This window comes from Desmodus rotundus, chromosome 1 (assembly GCF_022682495.2).
Source record: "Desmodus rotundus isolate HL8 chromosome 1, HLdesRot8A.1, whole genome shotgun sequence".
NCBI classification, from domain to species: Eukaryota; Metazoa; Chordata; class Mammalia; order Chiroptera; family Phyllostomidae; genus Desmodus; species Desmodus rotundus.
Window position 1 is genome coordinate 163,329,565 of NC_071387.1, and position 22,360 is coordinate 163,351,924.

The 22,360-nt window shown below is 43.5% G+C and overlaps 1 protein-coding gene across 5 annotated transcripts in view; it reads left to right on the forward strand.

Annotated features, from left to right (window-relative positions):
* LHFPL2 (LHFPL tetraspan subfamily member 2) overlaps window positions 1-22,360 on the forward strand; it is a 145,178-nt gene that overhangs the window by 55,717 nt on the left and 67,101 nt on the right. For all 5 annotated transcript variants that reach the window (XM_045197913.3, XM_053912337.2, XM_024563648.4 and 2 more), the window contains one exon: window positions 14,941-14,998. The gene's annotated coding sequence lies outside the window, so the exon portion shown is untranslated. The remainder of the gene's footprint in view (window positions 1-14,940; window positions 14,999-22,360) is intronic.

A 22,360-nucleotide genomic window follows, 5' to 3' on the forward strand; every position in this document is an offset into this window, starting at 1 on the left:
GTACTCAGAGAACACTGGGGCCGTGCAGTCTTGGTGACTGAGGAACATGCACAGGGAGAGCAGAAGGCTCGGCAACAGGCAGCAGCATCCTGTTCCAGCATGAGTGGTCTTCGGTTCCGCCACAGGAAAGCTCGGGACCCCAAACTGATGCTCCAGCAGCATTGTCTCTGAGGACAGTGTTTTTTGGGGTTACAGATTTCACCAAGACATCTGTAACCCTCTAATACAGAATTGTGTGGAGAAAGGGATTTAAACCAGTTGTGAGTTGTTTCATTGATTGTAGTCAAATTGGTTGGTAAGTGGTTAGCTATTAATAATACAAAATATTTTTCTCTCACTAGAGAAAATTATGTACTGTCACTTTTTCTGTGTATGTGTTAGTTGGGAAATGCATCTGAGGCATAGTTCAAGAATCTGAAGTCAGTTAACACATTTGGTTAGAGAATGGGGGTGGTGAGGCCAAGGTCAGGTTCATTTGCTCTGTGGGTCAGTCAGCTGGGTGGGGCTGCGTGGCCAGACTGTACTTTTAACCCCAACCAACCGCCTCCCTCTCACATGTGTGCCAGGGAAGTTAGAGAGTGTGAAAGGAAATCCGAACTCAGCTTTTCCTCCTGGGACCGAGCAGGGCCTTTGTCCTGGTAGTGCAGGGCTTGGCCTCTCGTCTTGCTGGATGGAAGGTACCCTGCCTCCCTCTTCACAAGGGAAATCTGAAATACTCCCCATGAGTTGGAGTCTCACTGTCTGTTATTTGTGGATCTCCCCAGAGTGAAGGCAAAACTTCCAAGGCTGAGTTAGAATAGAGATTATTGAAATAATGCTCTGTAGTTCTTGTCGCGAATGTACCCTCCTCCTCACTGGGAATTGGGAGAAGGGCTGGCATTAGAAGCGTGCTTCCGTTTTAACGCCTTACAGTCCATTGTTGTCTGTAGTTCTTTTTTCTTCATTTAAACACCACTTTGTCATTAAAATTTGAAACACTTGATTTTCATCTGAAACAGAATAGCATTCAGGAATCTTATGAAAGTTGTTTGGAAAACATTATGATTCCAATGTACACAATTCCCCTAGAGAATGATCCTACATGAATAGATTTTTACTATTAACTAAACATGGAACATTTTCTCTTGTTTCTTAGCATAAACACAGTAATGTCTGAGGTCCCATTAGAATTTCATTGTTGCCCAGAAGCAACTAGATGTAGTTAAAATTTGTTTTCTGTGAAAAATTGGAAAGATGAGTAGTCTGAAGAAAGGTATCTCTAATACTGTTTTGATGAGGAAAGTATTAGTTTTTATTACACAAAATTCAAACATTGTGGAATTATAAAATGTAAGCACCTCTTAATCTCAGCACCAGCCAATCCCCATGGTAGTCACCACCAAGGTACTCTTGATCCAGTGTGAAAGTGGCTATAAAAAATTAGAGTTTCAAAACTTTTTTATTTTAATCCCCAGAATTAATTTGCTCCAGGTCAGTGGCTTCCAAAGTGTTGTAACAGTGAGTGCTTTCTTCAAACAAAATTTTAAGTGGAATCTCATACAGAAAAATAAAAGGTAAAAGCAGGGATGCTCAGGGTGTAGCTGGGGAAGACCTCTGCTCGCCTCCTCCAGGGCGCCTCCACTGAGACGCTCTGCCCCTCCACTGACCGCCAGTGCTTCGCCTGGGTGCTGCGGTGACTGAGGGGGGTGGAGCCTTCGCCTGCTTGACTAACTCTTCTACTTGGGGCACTCATAGTGACATGGTTTCTCCATCATTGACTTTGGTGGTTATTTTTAGTTAAGTTACAGTTAGTCACAAACTTAAAAGCAAATGCCTAAGTCGATCAGTGATTTTTTTTTTTCCTGTCTTGATGTTGGACCACTATATTGAACTCAGCCTTTGAGTTTAGCTCACTTGCCACACTTGTTATTACTTTTTAGTCCGTGTCAGGGAGTTTTTCTCCTTGTGGATTTAAGTTTAAATCTGTAACTACAGTGCAAGAGAGAGGGAGATCAGGTATTTCAGTGCGTCTACTCTTTAATGCACCCGTCCCTGCAAGGCAGGCGCTAACACTACTTCTTTACCGTACAACAGCCTGCTCTCCCTGACTTACGTGACCTGCTTTTCAGGGGGAATCTCACTCCTACCTGTGACTTCAGTCACCTCTTATGTGCTGATCGTTTCCCAAATTATATTGCCTGCTCTAAACTCCTTTCCTCACTGGAATCACCAATTGCCCACTGGAATCCCCCCTACCTGGTTGCCCAACAAGGTACTTCAAACTTAAAAAGTCTCAATGAGAAAATTCTTCTCCCTACCCTCACCTGATCTTACCCTGCCCCCACCCCCACCCCGGGGTTTCCTATCTTGCTTGAGACATTCTCATCTGCTCACACATGTATCCATCAACTGATATTTACTGAGAACTCACTCTGGCTCAGGCACCATTCAGCACAGACGAAAATATATTAACGATCTTGCTTCAGTGGAGCTTACATTCTAGCGGACAAAAAACTAACTTAAAAATCTGTACCTAGATATGTCTGCATCTGTCCATCTGTCTGTGTGAATGGGTATTAGGGAGAAAAGGGTAAGGATAGCAGATGGTGCTGGAGACCTAGAGATATGCATTGTGCTCCCTATTTAGCTAGCGTGGCCAGGGCTAGCTAATGAATGAGATGAGAGGAGAAGCCATATGCATCTCTGTGATCTGAGGAGGGCCCGCCTCACCCTTCCTAGTCACAGACTGAGTCATGGCCATTTTTGTAATGTTGCCCAAGCCACATTTTGTAAACATTAGCAGATGGATGGAACTGGGAATCATTACCTAGTGTGCTGGGTGTGGCAGAGAGCCATGCCCGGGCTCTGCGTGAGCTCAGAGAGGGCGGGGTGGGAAGAGGGCAAAGGCAAGAGTGAGTTTACAGAAGGCTTCACGGAAGGTGACGCAGAGTTTCGCATGTGCAGGAGGGGGGCTATAAAGGCAAACAGTTATGGGTAGAAGCCCTGATGCCTGAACCCTGAGATTTGGAGAACAGGGCATTACATTGGAGGTCAAAGCAGGCTGCAAAAGGGGGAAGCACAATCCAGGACAAGTGGGCTGGGGATAGGTGTGTTCTGCGAGGACAACTTCTGTTAATCTGACTTTGAATGCTGTCCCTGGGGAAGGAAAGATCAGAGAAAGACTCTTAGGTGTCCCCCTTTCCCTGCTTCCCGGGTGCCTCCCCAAAAGCGTTCCTTCTCCAGATCCTCCCCGTCCTTCTCCTCTAATTGTAGAAACAGTTACAGCAAAGTTCTGGTTCTGAGAACTTGACTGGAAGGTCAGTCATGTACGTTTTGAAAAAAAAATTTTGCTATATTGTGCCACTAAGAAGGGACCTGGTTGTGAAGCCTGCAAGCCGGAGGGAGGGAGGGAGGGAGAGAGGGAGGGAAGGTCTCAGACTTCGCTTCTCACCCAAGTGGGGATGGGGGGATCTTGAACTTGATGGAGGGGCAGGAAGGACATGCTGTGGCTCTCCTGACTGGAGGAGTGTGGGCTCTGGGGGTCAGTCTTGGTCCAGGCACTCAGTAGCAGTGAGATGAATATGCAGCGGGGGCTCTCATCGCTGGAAAGCTCTGGCTTCTTCCACAAGCAGTTTTCGCATTATTTTGATGTTAGTGTATTTGCCTTCATTTCCTCTAATTTCTCTGGGAAGATTCCCACCACATTTAAGATTTATTTAGAAGACTTTGTAAATACATTGATTCAGTGATAAGATGTCTGTTATGTGTATTTTATTCCTACTAGTAATTCATTCTGTTTGTTTGTGGTGTATATATTCCTTTGCTTCGGTGAACAGAGTTGTTCCAGAAGATTTCAGGAGTAAGTGCCCACCTCATTAGCTCCCTGCCTAGAAGGTAATGGCTGTGCTTCTGTTTCCTTCCGGGGTTGCTAAGTAGGCCACACGACAGGACTCCACCACCGAGGCGTGTTTAGGATTTATTTTTGTTGATAAAATGTATTGGTGATAAAATTACTGAGCAAGACTTAGCACTATCATAAGCCTTATGAAAATATTTTATTGAAGGTTCGTGTTCCTTTGTTTTGTTGCAACACAGATTTTTTACAAATTTCCTGAAATGTTTTACCCTGAAGGTAGTCAACGCCTAATCATGTCGCTCTCATGCAGTTAGTGTCCCCAGCGATTTCATTCCTCTACCATTCATTCAGAAGCTGCCCTCGCTCAGGCTTAAAGGACACAGGCCTCGGGGCTCTGCATGGGGTAATCGAAGCTTTCCTCTTTGGCTCTGCTCCACCAAAATGCTGCTATCTGCTCACTAGTGTTGAGTTTTAGGGAAGCACAAAGCATTTGATTCTGTAGATTGAAACTTAAGATACAAATCGCAAGATACAAATGGCCGTGATGAGATCTCAGTGACCTGGGTGTTGTGGTGTAAGCGGTGGCTGCCAGGCCACCCCTCAGTCGAGGCTGGAAGAGGGAGAGGCGCCAGGGCCCCGGCAGGATTACCCAGCAGCGCCAACAGAGAGCGCTTCCCTTGGGAGCCGCAAATACTATCTTGTGTGTTTGGTTCTCCCCAGTGCCTGGCAGCGACTTAGGTGCCTAACAGATGTTTTTCGACTGGGGTGGGTAAAATAATGGACAGATAAATTGTCCTTATGCATGTATAAAATAATGGAAAAGGTAAATATTTTAGACTGGGGAGCCAGGCCTCTAAAAGCAAAGTCTCCATGTCACTGCTAGAGCTGGCCTTGCTTAGATGCAGATTCCCTATCTCTGACTTCTTTTTCTTTCTTCTTTTTAAAAAAATTTTATTTATTGATGTTTGAGAGAGAGAGGAAGAGAGAAAAACATTGATTTGTTGTTCCTGACTGGGGATCAAACCTGCAACCTTGGTATATCGGGGTGATGCTGTAACCCACCAAGCTACCCTGCCAGGGCTCCTTTGTCTGGTTTCTTTCCTTCATTTACAGGCAAATCCTTTAAAGAAAAGGCATTTCCAAAATTGTGAGTTGGCCTGTCTTGATGGTGTGACAGCTCTGTGCCCTTAACAAGCATCACCTGTGTGTAGGTGACTCTATACAAGGGTCTTTGGGAAGCGGTCCGCAGGTCAAGCAGGCTCACTCCTGGACGTCAAGGGGTTTATCATTGATGCCAGCCTGGGAGCAGGGGTTCTACGTGATCTATATACAAGGGGGAGCAAAAGTAGGTTTACAGTTGTTTGTATGGAAAACAATGCAGTAATTAACAAGTTATAACACAAGACTAAACTCTGTGTTTCATGTACTCACAACTGTAAACCTCCTTCTGGCCCTCCCTGCATGCTTTAGCCTGCGCGTGTTCACGTTACCCTGTGTGGAAATCTTAATGAGCAGACTTCTTTCCTTCTAGTTTTAATCGTGGCATCTGTTTTTCAGAAACATGGGTCTGCTACTACTTAAAGTCCATGCCCAGATTTTGAACGCAGGCTGCTAAGAAATGACAGAAACGCTGTTTGTCAGCACTTCCCATCCCAGTTTGTCTCTGCTGCCCTTTGCCTCGCTCCCCACCGGCTGCTCTCACCTGTCCGCCTGTGGTGACTGGTGTCTGCCCATCTTAAATGACCTATCCTCAAACAGGTGGTTGCCGTGGTTGATGAGGCCTACACATTGCTGGTGCTTGACAACATTCACAGCAGTTGCCATCTTGCAAATGATCACATATTTGTATTCAAGTTTTTTTTTTTTTTTTTTTTTTTTTAGAGAGCAACAGGATTAAGAGCAGTTGTTGTGTGGAGGAGGGTTTCTCAGAATTACATAAAGTTCCCTCTAATTATACACACTTGCCCCTGTCACCCTCCTCCACCATCCATATTTTAAGGGCATTTTAGGGCAGAAGGAGTTCATGGAGGTTGGTCCAGACCAGGCGTTTGGCCGGGCGTCTGCTGTGCCTGCTGCCGACTCATCGTTTGTTTGTGCTTTCTCCTCATTCTGGAATTCTTGCTGTCATCCTTGCCTGATGATTTTCTCCCTCCTAATAACCCAGTATTTCTCACGTCCTCAGACTCTGCTTTTGCCTCTCTTGATGCAGTCATCCAGTTGTTCATTCAGTAAACATGTATGAGATGTCCACTCCATGCCAGGTGCCGAGCAGAGAGGAGTGAGCAGAGTGAGTTTCCTTCTCAAGGAGCTGCTGGGCCAGTAGGTTTATGAAGAACGGCCAACAGTTCCGTGAAGAAACACGGTCCTGGCTATCCGTGTATAATAACAACTGTTTTGATGCACAGACCTGAGGTGTTGAAAATGCAGTATAATTGAACCTGACTTGTTGCTGGCTATTCTGTTGTGCCCAGGTATTTAAAATTTACCTTATAACAACTTCCTGTTGATGTGATTTTTGAATGAAGTAGTTTCTCCTTACTTAAGGGTAAAAGGAAGTTTTTGTGATCAACATTTGGCTCAGAGTCGTTGAGGTCTCTGGAAACTTGAACGTCAGTCATTTCCCCTGTGGCGGAGTGGCAGGGCAGGCCTTGTGGAGGTTCAGTTTCCCAGCCTTTCACATGAGTTCGTTAACACAGTCCAGCCTTTGGCAGCCTGCCACTCTCTCTGCCTGGCGGACAGCCTCGTGAAATTTGATACTCTCACGTCTTTCCTTGAAAATCTTGCAAGGTTCAGCAGTCCTTCCATGGCTGACCCGTTTCTCTTGAACTCCTGTTGTCAGACTCAAATGTGAGGTTATCCTGGACCTGTTGTTCGACTAGAGTCGGTGCGTCTCATTGACTTTAAAAAAAACCTACCAGCCAAGTCTTTGAGAAATTTATACTTTAGAGGCAGAAATGGGATACTGTTCTTTGTGCTTATCATGCTGTCACCAACTTTCCTTAAAATGTGAACCAATTTCCTCCAGCATTTATTGTATCAACAGACCATAGTACAGTGGGGTTTAGACAGTTGACACATGTAAGCAGAGCATTAGAGAGTGTCTGCCGGAAATACAGATTACCGTATTTTTCGGACTCTAAGATGTACCAGACCACAAGATGCACCTAGGTTTTAGAGGAGGAAAATAGGAAAAAAAGCCCTGCTCCACCGCCATCCCCCCAGCCCCACCTCGAGCCAGGTAAGTTATATTTGGACTATAAGATATACCCCCATTTTCCTCCCAAATTTGGGGGGGCAAATGCATCTTACAGTCTGAAAAATATGGTACTTCTTAGTGAAGTAGAAGGGTTGGTTTGCGAGAGGAGTAGCTTTTAGCTTATCTCCTTTGGTACTCATTTCCATGCTTCAAGTTTTGGGGGACCATCCATGCCCCTGTCCTTGATGAGTAAGTTTGGTGGTTGAAAACCATCATGTCTTGGTTGTTGCAATATCACCTAGCTGGAAATACCTTGGACTTGGGAATCGGAAATCCTAGGTTGGATTCTAGCATTTACTCGTTGTGTGATTTCACTTAAGTTTTTCAAATTCCTGGTCTGTAAGATGGGAATAATAAACGCTGTGTCTGTCCTCACCCCCACTCCCACTACCCTTCTCTCAATGTGGATCAAATGAGAATATGAATTGGAAAGTATCATGTGACTTCTGTGGGGTTTTGCCCTGGGAACTTCCCTTCTCCCCAAAGATGGGCGTAGTGAACTCCTGCAGGGTCACGGAGGACCTGTGTTAGAGGACAGGTATCGAGACTTTCCCCTCCCATGGCTTCTTACCTACCCAAAGGCAACCTGGACCACTGTGGGTGACTGTTTAATATGGCATTCTTTCATTAGTCAGGCTGAAATTTATCCTCAAAACACACTTCTGAGATAATTTACACTTTTTGATTCTAGTATTATGGAATAATATGAAACAATTAAAGTCAGTGCATTTCAAGTCATAAAAGATTATCATTGAGAAAGGGGTCTTACAACTCTGCTTCCTGTTTTTGGCAATTCTCAATACATCAGAGCTGGTGCCTATCACGTGGGTGTTCAGACACTAAAAGCAGCTATTGTTTCTCCTCCCGATCTCCAGAAGTGGACCAGAAGGGCATCAGACGCAAATGGAGATGAATGGGAAGTCAACATTTTAACTCAAAAGTAACAGTAATTTTCTTTTGAAAATTTTTTTATTGAACTTATTGGGGTGACATAATAGTGATTTTCATTTTCTCTACAGTACAGTACTTGGGAGAGTCAACAGTGCCTCCCATTTATTGGGCTATAAATAATTTAAATGGCCAGATAGACTACTAATCTGTAAAAATGAAGACAAAATGATAAATGATGAAGACAAATACTTCTAAATTTTATAACTCCCCTGTGTTTATCAGCCAGTAGGGGAAGAGCATTAACTGCACATAGAGAAATGGAAAAATGGGGACAGGGCAGCACGATAATGCCTTTGTGTGCGCTGCACTTGATGTTCTCCCCACGGGGGAAGCCTGGAGCGTCTTCTCAGGGCTTAAAGGCAGAACACACACTCTGCATTGAGTTCCATATTGATTAACGGAATTTTTTTTTTCTTTCTTTTTTTTTTAATTTTTTTTTATTATACTTGTCCCATTCCCCCCCCATTGCACTCCATCCTGCCCACCCCCTCCCTCCCAAATTCTCCCCCTATAGTTCATGTCCATGGGTCTTACTTATAAGTTCTTTGGCTTCTACATTTCCTACACTATTCTTACCCTCCCCCTGTCTATTTTCCACCTATCATCTATGCTACTTATTCTCTGTACCTTTCCCCCTCTCTCCCCTTCCCACTCCCCTATTGGTAACCCTCCATGTGATCTCCATCTCTATGGTTCTGTTCCTGTTCTAGTTGTTTGCCTACTTTGCTCTTGTTTTTGTTTTAGGTGTGGTCGTTAATAACTGTGAGTTTGCTGTCATTTTTACTGTTCATATTTTTTATCTTTCTTTTTCTTAGGTAAGTCCCTTTAACATTTCATATAATAAGGGCTTGGTAATGATGAACTCCTTTAACTTGACCTTACCTGAGAAGCACTTTATCTTCCCTTCCATTCTAAATGATAGCTTTGCTGGTACAGTAATCTTGGATGTAGGTCCTTATGTTTAATCTTGGGTAATGTAATTATGATGTGCCTTGGTGTGTTCCTCCTTGGGTCCAGCTTCTGTGGGACTCTCTGAGCTTCCTGGACTTCCTGGAAGTCTATTTCCTTTGCCAGATTAGGGAAGTTCTCCTTCATTATTTGGTCAAATAAGTTTTCAATTTTTTGTTCTTCCTCTTCTCCTTCTGGCACCCCTATAATTCGGATGTTGGAACGTTTCAAGATATCCTGGAGGTTCCTAAGCCTCTCCTCATTTTTCCGAATTCTTGTTTCTTCATTCTTTTCTGGTTGGATGTTGCTTTCTTCCTTGTGGTCCACACCATTGATTTGCGTCCCAGTTTCCTTCGCATCACTATTGGTTCCCTGTACATTTTCCTTTGTTTCTCTTAGCATAGGCTTCATTTTTTCATCTAGTTTTCGAACAGATTCAACCAATTCTGTGAGCTTCCTGATTACCAGTGTTTTGAACTGTGCATCTGATAGGTTGGCTATCTCTTCCTCGCTTAGTTGTATTTTTTCTGGAGCTTTGAAGTGTTCTGTCATTTGGGCCATTTTTTTTTTTTTTTTTTTTTGTCTTGGAGTGTCTTACATAAAGGGGCGGAGCCTTAGGTGTTCACTGGGGCGGGGTAACGCTGGCCGCTGTGCTGTGATGCTGCATGTGGGGGAGGGGCCAAGAGGGAGTAATGGCGCCCGCCTCACTCTCCTCTGGCTTTCAATCTTTCACTCCGCTACCCACAATCAAACTGGGCCACTCTGGTGCTGGTTCCCAAGTAAGTGGGCTTGTGCACACTCTAGGCCCCTGTGGGTCTCTCCAACGACCTCTCCTGTGAGGCTGTGAGTCTCTCCTGCTGCCGCCCCAACTCCCAGGGGCGCTTTCAATCAGAGGTCTGAGGCTTTATTTCCCCGAGCTGGAGCCCTGGGTTGCGCTGTCTGCCTCGCTCCCCGCCGTTTGTCCAGTTTATCTGTGCGTGAATGTGGGGCTCCGGGGTGCTACCCGCCACTCTGCCTGCCCCGTTCTCCACCACTCTGAGTCCGGCCCTCTCGGTTTATCTGCGCGAATGTGGGGTCACAGGGTCTGCTAGTGGTCAGACTGCCTGCCCCGTTCGTCTCACACTCCGCCAGTCTTGGTCCCGCCACAGCCACGCGAGCCCTCTCCACCCTGGTGCCCATCTCCGCCCCTCCTACCGGTCTGGATGAATGTTTATTTTTTATTTCCTTGGTGTCAGACTTCCTTTCCATTCGATTTTCTGTCAGTTCTGGTTGTGCGAGGAGGCGCAGTGTGTCTACCTACGCCGCCATCTTGGTTCTCCCTGATTAACGGAATTTAAAACAAAAACAAACAAATACAAGTAAAAAAAGCAGCGCTGGCTTTGTTGTTGGATGCCATGGGTCCTCTTCTTGACCTTGTTGCTGTCTAGCAGTTTGACTTCGGAGAAGTCAGTCTTTACACCTCAGAATTTGTTTCCCTCAAGTTAAACTGGGGGTAAAATTTTCTACCCAGCCTGTGTTATATAGTTGTTAGGATTAAATGCGGCAATGTATATGGATACAAACCTTCACTTACTTGCAGCCATCTAACTTTTGGGAAGTTCTCTGAACATCTCTGTGCCTGCTTCTCTATCTTTAATTTGGGGATAATACTCATGCTTACTTTAGGGTTTTTGTGGAAAGTAAATGAGTTAATTTCCATCAAGTACATAGAACAGTGCCTGACAGTTAATGCCGAATGTAATCACTATTGTTTTGAGAACTTTGGAGGGCTCTATGACTCAGTATATGTTTAGTCTACTATATTTTTTGAAATAACATTTTAAGAAAATACAAAAATTACTATAACACCCTATTAAATGACCAAACCCAGTGACAGAATTGGCATGTTTTATTTTTTCAATCACTTAGGGAGTTTCACAAGATAAGACTTTGTTGTCAGAGCTTTTTCATGATACTGAAAACTTATTCCCAAGTACCTTTTTTCTTCAAAATTTAGGCCAAATTAATATATTCTAAGAAGTGCTTTTCCCCAGCAGTGCGAGCTTGGAAAACACGAGGTGGGAATCCACACTTGCCCCTGCCGTCTCTGTAATTGTGAAGGTCTCGGGGTCCATCTTGGCATGTCTAGGGCTTTGCTTGTGTTGGATGTGACAAAAGGGAGTTTTTAAATGTTATCTTTGATTTTGGACTGTGCTAGTTTGAGTATTTTTGTGAGCCGTTTCACTTTTAGAGGCCATGAAGTGTTGATCGAGACCTCTACTGAGAACACACCAATTCCTAGGGATCCCCGGGGGTGCTTTCCCAGAAGCCATATCCCGACAGAAATGCTGATTGTGGCTTCCCGTGACTTTCCCTAAAGGGGTGAAATAAAGTTGTGGGAAACACTTGGAATTTAACTAGTAATTAACTTACTAAGAATCATTCTTTAAAAATAAAATCATAGCTCCCCTAAGCTGTTATAACAAAGGACCTTTGAGTTCAGAATTCTTTTTTTATATTTTTTTATAAAGTGAAACCCAATGACTATTGTGCAGTATCTTCGAGCTGGTTACTGAACTAAAATAATTTCTTCAGATAGAGGGGACTTTGAGCCCTGTACTGGCTCTTTAACTTCGAGTTAGAAGTATGGATATGCATGGCCTGATATTATAGACTTTCATTATCAAAGTTTGATGATGGGTATATTTTGAAAGTTTGATTATAGAAGATGGGCACTTAGCCTTTCCCTGCTTTCTTCTTTATCAATAAAATTCAACTATTGATTGTTTTCTGTTTGATCCACCTTACATGGAGTTAAAATATTTCTTTTTTTAAATATATTTATTGATTATGCTATTAGTTATCCCATTTTCCCCCCTTCACTCCACTCCATCCCGCCCACCCCCTCCCTCCCACATTCCCCCCCTATAGTTCATGTCCATGGGTCATACTTATGAGTTTTTTGGCTTCTACATTTCCTATACTATTCTTACCCTCCCCCTGTCTATTTTCTACCTACCATTTATGCTACTTATTTTCTGTACCTTTCCCCCCTCTCTCTTCCTCCCACTCCCCTGTTGATAGCCCTCCATGTGATCTCCATTTCTGTGGTTCTGTTCCTGTTCTAGTTGTTTGCTTAGTTTGCTTTTGTTTTTGTTTTAGGTGTGGTTGTTAATAACTGTGAGTTTGCTGTCGTTTTTACTGTTCATATTTTTTATCTTTCTTTTTCTTAGGTAAGTCCCTTTAACATTTCATATAATAAGGGCTTGGTGATGATGAACTCCTTTATCTTGACCTTATCTGAGAAGCGCTTTTATCTTCCCTTCCATTCTAAATGATAGCTTTGCTGGATATAGTAATCTTGGATGTAGGTCCTTGGCTTTCTTGACTTCAGATACTTCTCTTCAGCCCCTTCTTGCCTGTAAGGTCTCTTTTGAGAAATCGGCTGACAGTCTTATGGGAACTCCTTTGTAGGTAACTGTGTCCTTTTCTCTTGCTGCTTCTAAGATTCTCTCCTTCTCTTTCATCTTGGGTAATGTAATTATGATGTGCCTTGGTGTGTTCCTCCTTGGGTCCAGCTTCTGTGGGACTCTCTGAGCTTCCTGGACTTCCTGGAAGTCTATTTCCTTTGCCAGATTAGGGAAGTTCTCCTTCATTATTTGGTCAAATAAGTTTTCAATTTTTTGTTCTTCCTCTTCTCCTTCTGGCACCCCTATAATTCGGATGTTGGAACGTTTCAAGATATCCTGGAGGTTCCTAAGCCTCTCCTCATTTTTCCGAATTCTTGTTTCTTCATTCTTTTCTGGTTGGATGTTGCTTTCTTCCTTGTGGTCCACACCATTGATTTGCGTCCCAGTTTCCTTCGCATCACTATTGGTTCCCTGTACATTTTCCTTTGTTTCTCTTAGCATAGGCTTCATTTTTTCATCTAGTTTTCGAACAGATTCAACCATTTCTGTGGGCTTCCTGATTACCAGTGTTTTGAACTGTGCATCTGATAGGTTGGCCATCTCTTTGTTGCTTAGTTGTATTTTTTCTGGAGCTTTTATCTGTTCTTTCATTTGGGCCATTTTTTGTGTGTGTGTGTGTGTGTGTGTGTGTCTTGGCATGCCTGTTAACATAAAGAGGCGGAGCCTTAGGTGTTCCCGGGGTGGGGTAACGCTGGCCGCTGTGCTGTGATGCTGTATGTGGGGGAGGGGCCGAGAGGGAGCAATGGTGTCTACCTCACTCTCTGCTGGATTTTAGTCACCCCTTCCACTACTCACAATCAAATTGGGCCCCTCCAGTGCTGATTCCCCAGTGGGTGGGCTTGTGCATGCTCTAGGCCCCTGTGGGTTTCTCCAAGGAACTCTCCTGTGAGGCTGGGAGTTTCTCCTGCTGCCGCCTCAACCCCCACAGGTGTTTTCAATCAGAGGTTTGAGGCTTTATTTCCCTGCTCTGGAGCCCTGGGTTGCGAGGTCTGCTTTGCTCCCCTGCCCTTCCTCCTGGTTTATCCATGTGCGAATGTGGGGCCTCAGGGTCTGCCAGCTGTAGCCTGGCCTGCCCCGTTCCACAATCTGCCACCTTGCTGGGTCTTCCAGCCGCCACCTTGCCGCAAGTCCTCTCCGCCCCAGCTGCCCGTCTCTGCCCCTCCGACCTTTCTGGATGAATGTTTCTTCTTTATCTCCTTGGTTGTCCGACTTCCATACAGTTCGATTTTCTGTCAGTTCTGGTTGTTTTTTGTTTTTAAATTGTTGCTGTCCTTCTTTTGGTTGTGCAGGAGGCGCAGTGTGTCTACCTACATCTCCATCTTGGCTGGAAGCCTAAAAATATTTCTTTATTCTTAATTGTGTTTTTAATATTTCTTGAAACCTAAACCCTTTATTTCTAAATTTTTATTCATATGGTATATCCCACTATAGTCCTAAATAGCATTGTTGAGCTGATCATTTTGAAATGATGGAATTACTTTGAAACGTGCAAAAGCACAAATTCATTTTTATCTGGTAGTCAATTTCTTTTCCAGAGTTTTAGGGGCTGTCAGGTTTCTGTTTGGAAGGTGATGGGTAGACTGTGTATTGTGGAAAGGGTGCTTTCATGGGGTCACGTGGCAGGGAAGGAGAGTCCTGTTTGGAAACCCTGGATCTGCGTGATGCTGGGGAAGGTTCTCTGCTTCTCTCAACATCAGTTTCCTCATCTGTCAGTGAACGTGCTGCTGGTCTGGAGAGGTTGTAATCTGATGCCACACCTTCCTGGGTGCACAACAAGTTTCCAACTAGTGGTTAACTGTGATTTTTTATGTTAGAAATTTGTTCCATATCTGTTGAATATTTCCAAGCAATCCTGAACAGATGTTTTGGGATTCTCTGTTTGCGAATGTATTAATAGACTTACAACTTTTAAGGTTACCTGAAGACTCTGAGAACACCAAAAGAAATACTTGATTTCTGAGGAAACTGATCAATCATTCCATTAATTCTTAATTCTCAGTTCCTCTGTTTATTATGTTAGAGTTTTAATGATCATTTTTTCATTTCTCCAGTCTTTGACATCCTTGTGAACTTAGCTTCTAAAAAAGTGAGCAGAGTAACTGAAGAAGAAGTGCTGCCAGGATAGTTTTCTCATTCACAATCTCATGTCATTCCTTAATTTGTTGCTGGATTATTTGTGCCTTTGTGGTTGTTATCAAGTGCCCTCAAGGGCACAAGCTACATCTCAAATTGGTCCCTTTGTGAGGGGAAAGGAAAAGCCAGTGCAAGGTGCGTGTTCTTGGGCTGCACCTTCCGCACGGCCTCTCAGCATTTCTGGTTCCTCGGTGTTTGCCCCGGTGTCGTGCACCGGTGCCCCCGTGGCTGTGTTCTATTGTAATTTGAAGAGCGTGCTGCTTGGGAACCGATATTTGAAACATCATATATTTCGAGACGTAAAATTGCTTGATAAGTTTACTTTGTGTTTTTTTTAATCCAACATTTTGTTTGATTTGTTTCTCCAGGTGACATTTTTCTGAACTTGCTCCCTGAGAGTCCCCAGCATTCCTGCAGATACACCAGGTAAGTAAATGAAATCAGACACCCTTATTGTCAGTAATTCTTTGGAAACACTTTGCAGGTGGCTACCAACTTACTGGAAAGAGGTGCAGTTTTTTGCGGGGGGGGGGGGGGTAGGGGGGAGGTGGTGGGAGGGTGAAACACCACTTGATGAGCATATACAAATGTTTTAAAAGGATCCTGTAAAGTTTCACAAATGGTGTTAAATTTAATGCTGTCATGTCCATGCTTCAAATTCCAGTGTAAATTGTTCTGTTACTGTTCATAAAAACAAATTTCAGTTCTTTATAATGGGCATAGCTGACTAAGTTGTACTGCCTTTGGAGCTTTTCTGTGAACCATTTCACTGTTTGTTATCATTTCTCTCTGGAAGGGGAAGTAGAGACGGCCAATTCCGAGTACTCGTTTTATTACTGAGTGTCAGCTGAGGTAGAGGAATTGCTTACATAAAAGTTGAAAACAGTTGACTAATAGGTGACTTATGATTTACTCTATGGATTATAATTTTTAAAGGTCACTTTTGGAAAATATTAGTAACACTAATAAGGGTTGAGTGTGCATTCAAGAAAATCAAGGCCTCATGATGAGCGGGGATGTAGCTCAGGCCAAGGGAGCCAGCTTGCTATATGGTTTGGGACCAACTGACACCTCCTACTCAGGAGTCTGCCACGTGCAGGGGTTTGTAGAGCGTTTTCACAGACACCAACACCTTAGTGGAAAGGTGATCTTTTTAACTTACAGATTCTAGAGGAGGAAGAATTGCTCTTTGTCATAAATTGAACTGTTGACTTCTTAAATGTTATTAAATTGTTCTAACAACAACTGCTTAGATTCGATTAGGAAACTTGGTTCTTCTTGTTTTGTTTTATGGGAACTATAAACACTTACGAGTTATGAAATTAGTTGAGCAAAGTTCTTTCTCATGAGAAAGCCAGGGCAGCTGACCTGAGACAGGTGGGTATCCTGAGAAGGCTAATCGTTGGCCTTGTTACGGCTGATCTTTAAGTATCTGCTCCATATTTATTTAGTGAAGGTGGGAGAAACTGATTTTTCTATTAATAAAGACTATCAATAAAAATATATACCTTTTCCTGTATGTTGAAAATAAGGGATTTATTGTATCTGATTTTCTGAACCAGGTGTTCATAAACCTGTTTAAAATTTAGCTAATAATACTGTCAGGCGTGGTTCAGATCCAGAATTTCAGATGCCCGTCAGCCAGGGGACACTGGGGTTGGCAGTGAGACCTGCTTTTTACTCGTGCCGTTCTATGAGGGAAAATAGTCTCAGGAGAGGCAGGGCTGTGCTGGTGAGGAGTGTGTTTACTTCTGCTCAGAGGCCCAGTCTGCATGAACGGAAACAGGACCGATTGCATCTTGCCCCTTATGTAAGGAGTCTCATGTTCACCCCTGAGTTAAGTGGCTCCATATTTCCTATGTGTTCCAGTGATGATTTAGTCCCCCATTGTGGTTGTCACCCTGGATCGCCGCCAGGCTGGCCTGTTTATCCAGCTCTGGGGAAAAGCCAATTCTATTCCGCCAGTGCCTTGAGGAGCTAAGTCATGTTCACCCTTGAAATCCCCCTCGCTGATGATTTAACCAGATAAAATAGCCTTCTCGGTGTCTTTTTTATTTTTGACTGTGAATTCATCCCATGGCAATACAGTAAAACTTGACCAAGTCAGACAGACACAGGAATGACAATTCTGGATTACAGAGAACTCTGACCATACTTTCTAAATTAGCACTCTCTTCTTACTGTATTACTGGAAATATGGACATATATTCTCAAGAGCATGATTGCTGGCTAGATGTTAGTTTTGACCAGTGTATGCATGAAGCAGGAGAGCAGAATGAATTAAGGTTACCAGTGTGCTTGTTTCACATCTGTGTGCTTGGTGGCCCTGAAGCGCACCGTGAGAGGTGGGAGAAGAGGACTGGACTCAGAATCATCCTGATCTGGGAGTGAGTCCTGGCTGGTTCACAAGGTTCACAGTGGTGAGGTTTCTAACCTCTCTGATCTGTTCCTTTGTAGCTGGTACCAAGAAAGACAAGCCTCCTTCCTTGTCAAAATGCTCCCATTGTGAGCACTTGATCTGTGATGCCCACAGTCCTCTGAGTGGTAAACACGACAGATGCGTTGCCATCCTCGTACTATTCCAGGCTGGTTGAGTGAGTGAGAGTGCCCTGTCCAGTATTGTAAGCTCTGCTTAGGAATTAAGCAGAGTTGATATTTGTGTATTACACAGAAGGCTTTATCAAATTTCGTGAAGAATCTTTCGCTCAAGAAAGGTGGCTTTCCTTGCATATAGTTTGACTGCTATAACATTAAGGTTTTTAAATTCTAGTTTTAGAGTATAAATGTATTTCCATCAGCAATTGGAAGCAGATAATTGGAGAGGTATAACACTTAATAAGAGAGGGCGGGAACAGCCTTCCCCCTTTACTAAGGGTGAATTCAATCAAATATGTGGGGTCTGGGTAGGAAACTGATAAAATAGAGTGGAAATAAGACAGTGATTTTTCAAGTTTTTAAAAACACAAATCAAAGTAATTAAATATATTAAAAACTTAAAGTGACTGCAGTTCTATTTCTACTTTTGTTGCTTGCACGTTGACAGTTTGCCTTTTCTCTGATAAGGAGTTCTGGCTAGACCTGTGCCTGTCTGATAGGAGCGTCCTGAGGATTCTCCCCAGCAGGAATGCTCTCTTTCTGTGGAAAGCTGCTTCCCTTGTAGGCCCCAAACTTCCCAAGGGCTGGTCTGAGTCTTTCATTACATCCTTGATGCCCAGTACAGTGTCTGATGCATGGTAGGTACTCATGAGTATCAGTTGAATGGATGGAGGATAAAAGATGCTTAGACTGTAGAGCTGGTTCTCTGATGCTTCTGTACAGTCACTTGAAGAGACCGCTACTTCAGACATGCTGCAGGCTTCCCAGCACAGTGCCCGACACATGTTATGTGCCTAGTAAATGTTGGGCAAATGGAGGAGTGAATGTGGGCTTAAATATAACTCCCAGTTTGTAAAGGAGTTTTAGGCGTAGGACCCGTTTATAACTGGGAAAGCCGTGAAAGTTCTTTTAAGCAGAGAAGTGAAGTTGAACAGTAAGAAGGCACCACAGGGGGCAGATTGACCGGAGGCCAGGAGACTAGGTAGGAGGGCGTCACTGGCCAGAAACAGTAAGGACTGAGAGGGAGAGGTGGGAGGGCAGGGTAGGCAGGGTGGGCTCACTGGTAAAGCACAGCCTGGGGCGGGCAGGTGCCCATGGGTTCATGTGGGGCAGCTCTGGCAGAGGAAGGGTGGGATTGCAATAGATAAGCTTCAAGTGCAAGGAATAAATGTTAAGAGAATTCTCATGTAGTGACCTTCGTTCTTGGGAAGCAGGAAAAATCATTTGTTTCAGGGGGAGGAAGTGAAGGCAGGGATGAAGAAGAATGCGTGCTTCCCTCCTGGGAAGGGGACTCTTCTTGGACCTGCTGTGGCCAGAGCGTCCATGTTCCTGTGAATTCTGGTCCTCTGTCTGATGGCTTGTTCCACAGGGATTTCAGGTCCTTCGTTCAATGGGATTAGTCCACAAGGATGTTCTGGATCTCACCTCAGTAACCGTACAGTTTTGTTTTGATCAGATGTCAACGTCTATGAAAAAGACTATATACACAAATCCTCCAGCAGGTAGATTTGGAACACCAACTGGTACTCCTCCTGTCATTCTATCTGCATGGAGAAATGTCCACGATCCTTACATAGAGCTTTTTACTTTAACGATCCACTTCTAAATTGCTTTTTGAATGGGAGGAAGTGAACTGACCCCAGCTGAATGGTACGGAGGTGTTTGCCTCATCGTCAATGTGAAGTATGGTTATGCTTTTATATGAAGCTTGTCAATATAGGCAAGTAGGAGCTGTGTCCATTTTATTTGGGGCCCCTTTCCGTTGCCCATGCTAAACCACAGCAGTCCTGCTCACCACCAAACAAGGCTGTAGCACGGCTCAGACGTTCCGAGATCCACCCCCCGTAAACACCATGTCTGCTCTTTGAAATTTTGCCATGATTTCCTACCATAAACGGAGTTCTTCTGAATTAAATATTGATTTAATCTGCATTTCCTTTTGGTTTAATTCAATAACCAAAATGAAGTTTGTGTAACCCGCCCCCTATCTTGTGCTCTCACACCGGGGGCGACCACTAGTTGTAAGGCTGGGGTGCCAAGCAACCCACAAAGATAGGGTTGCCCCCCACGTCCCTACTGTACCTCGGGTTACCCAGAGCAGCCTATGAAAAACTCTTAAAGCTACTTGGCAAGCTCAGATGGACTTGGAAATGTACCTGATTTTGATCCAAATTATTCTATACACACAGCCAAGTTGTGTTAGGAAATGGACACTTCCTGTCATTAACTCACAGCTTAGGTCATCTCTTTCATGTAACGAGGCAAATATGACTGAAACTCCACTTCAGCCCTCTAGTGTGACTAATTTGAAAGAGCTGGTTCCTCTCTTGTTTCCTCACCACATTTCTCTCTTCTTGCTTTGTTTGCAAACTCTATCCCTGATTCAGCTGAAGCTCAATTTGTTTTTTCCCCCTTTTATTCATGGAATAGCTATGGATTAGAAAGACAGTCAACCTAGGCTGGTGGTCAAGTGCTTTCCTGGGCTCCTGATTATCATTCAAGGTCAGGGTACCTAGTTTATTGACCATTTACACTCACATCAGGTACATTTAAGTCTGTCCTAGAAATTGTCAGGCATTTTGATGAGACAGTAATTACAGAGAGAGCCCCTGGGGCAAACCCCCAGGAGTTACACTTTTCTTTAGCCGCTACAATATTCTGGTTTTTTGCTTCTGCAAGCAAAGATGGTTTTTCACCTGCCCGAAGGTCACACCACAGTCTTCCCTAGTGTCCCTGAACACTGGTATGTATACCCTTGAAGCCAGGCACTAGCCCTTATGTATTTATTATTAAGGCTGGGCTAGAATTGTCAGAAGATGTTTATACGTGTTTTTCTCCTGATTATCAAACTAATCTCTGTTTATGCAGAAAAGAATTAGCATTCAGAGAAATAACAACCAGGCCTCTTTGGTGTCACCACTGTCAGTCCAGTGGCCGAGTTCCTAAGAAAGCCTCTTCGTGCACCTTCCTTCCTTCATGTAGCTGAGCACTTGCTCTGTGTAAACCTTTATGTTCGGTTACTTTTTTGTTTAATGTGGTATTATGAAATTTCCCATATCATTAAAAGTTTCTGGTGAAAAAAAGAATTTCAGTGGTTGGATATTCTATATTATGATACATATTTAAATCATTTAAACCTATTTCTGACAAGCCGTTTTCCGATTTATTTTAAACCATTAAATATAAACTTTGAATATCCTTTTCTGGCTCTCTGTTCAGTTTTTAAAATGCTGTATATTGAGGCAAGTTTGGCTCCCACTGGCGGTATGAGAGCTTTGTTTTATCACACCCTTAGGGTCGTTGGATCCTTAAATCTTGACAGTTGGGGGAGTGAGAATGGCTTCTTATCTTATTTTTTGCTGTTTTTATTACTAATGAAATTGAATGCTTTTCCTAAGTATTATAGAATGTATTTTCTCTTTTGCAATTTTTTAATTTTATTAAATACATTTTATTGATTATGCTATTACACTTGTCCTAATATTCCCCCCTTTGCCCCCCTCTACCTGGTACCCCTATTCTCTCCAGCAGTTCCTCCCTTAGTTCATATCCATGGGTCATGTATATAAGTTCTTTGGCTATTCCATTCCCTATACTGTTCTTAACATCCCCTGTCTATTTTGTACCTATCAATTTGTGCTTCTTAATTCCTGTACCTTTCCCCCCATTCTCTGCCTTCCCCCTCCCAACCGATAACCCTCCAAATGGTCTCCATATCTATGATTCTGTTCCTGTTCTGCTTGTTTGCTTAGTTTGTTGTTTAGACTTAATTGCTGACAGTTGTGAATTTATTGCCATTTTATTGTTCATCATTTTTATCATCTTTTTCTTATATAATTCCCTTTAGCATTTCATATAATAATGGCTTGGTCGTGATGAACTCCTTTAGCTTTACCTTATCTGGGAGGCACTTTATCTGCCCTTCCATTCTAAATGATAGCTTTGCTGGATAGAGTAATCTAGGTTGTAGGTCCTTGCTTTTCATCACTTTGAATACTTCTTGCCAGTCCCTTGTAGCCTGCAAAGTTTCTTTTGAGAAATCAGCTGACAGTCTTATGGGAATTCCTTTGTAGGTAAGTCTCTGTTTTTCTCTTGCCGCTTTTAAGATTCTCTCCTTATCTTTAACCTTTGGCATTTTAGTTATGATGTGTCTTGGTATGGTCCTCTTTGAGTCCATCTTGTTTGGGACTCTCTGTGGTTCCTGGGCTTGTATGTCAATTTCCTTCACCAAATTAGGGAAGTTTTCTTTCATTGTTTTTTCAAACAAGTTTTTAATTTCTTGCTTCTCCTCTTCTTCTTCTGACGCCCCTATGATTTGGATGTTGGTACATTTAGAGATGTCCCAGAGGCTCCTTAGGCTATCCTTGGTGTTTTGAATTCTTTTTTTCTTCTTGCTGTTCTGATTGAATGCTTTTTTCTTCCTTGTGTTCAGATCTTTGATTTTATTCTCAGCTTCACCCCCTCCACAGTTGGTTCCGTGTAGATTTTTCTTTATTTCACTTAATGTAACCTTCATTTCTGCCTAGCTCTTTTTTATGCCATTGAAGTACCCAGTGAGTTCCTGGAGCATCCTGATAACCAGTGTTTTAAACTCTGCATCTGATAGGTTGCTTACCTCCATTTTGTTTAATTTTTTCTGGAGTTTTGTTCTGTTCTTTCATTGAGTCATATTTCTTTTTGTCCTCATTTTGGCAGCCTCCCTGTGTTTGTTTCTGTGTATTAGGAAGAACTGCTTTGACTCCCTGTCTTAGTAGCATGGCCAATTGTAGAAAAGCTTACCTGTAAGTTATGGGGTGGGGCAACCTGTGTCAGGTTTTGTGGCTCTGTGTGGAGGAGGACTCACAGAGGGGACAATGCCACTGCCTGTCCTCTGGAGTTTTGCCAGGGCAGAAGCTGTCTTCCAGCACTTACCCTGTTGTCACTGAGTTCACTTTCTCCCTGTATGCCACTGGTACCTTTGCCCTTCTAGCTGTTGCCCTGGTGCTGAATCCCAGAAGGGGTGGGTCTGTGTGAGTTATAAGTCCATTGTGGGCCCCTTAGAATCTTGTAATTTCTTCTGCCACCCCAACCCCCACTGGTTTTTACTTCAGAAGTTATGGGGACTTAACTTCCTGGTGCTGGAACCCTGGGCTGGGTGGTCTGGTCTGGGGCTGGGATCATTTGCTCCTGAAGTGTCCCTCCTGGTTTTTATGC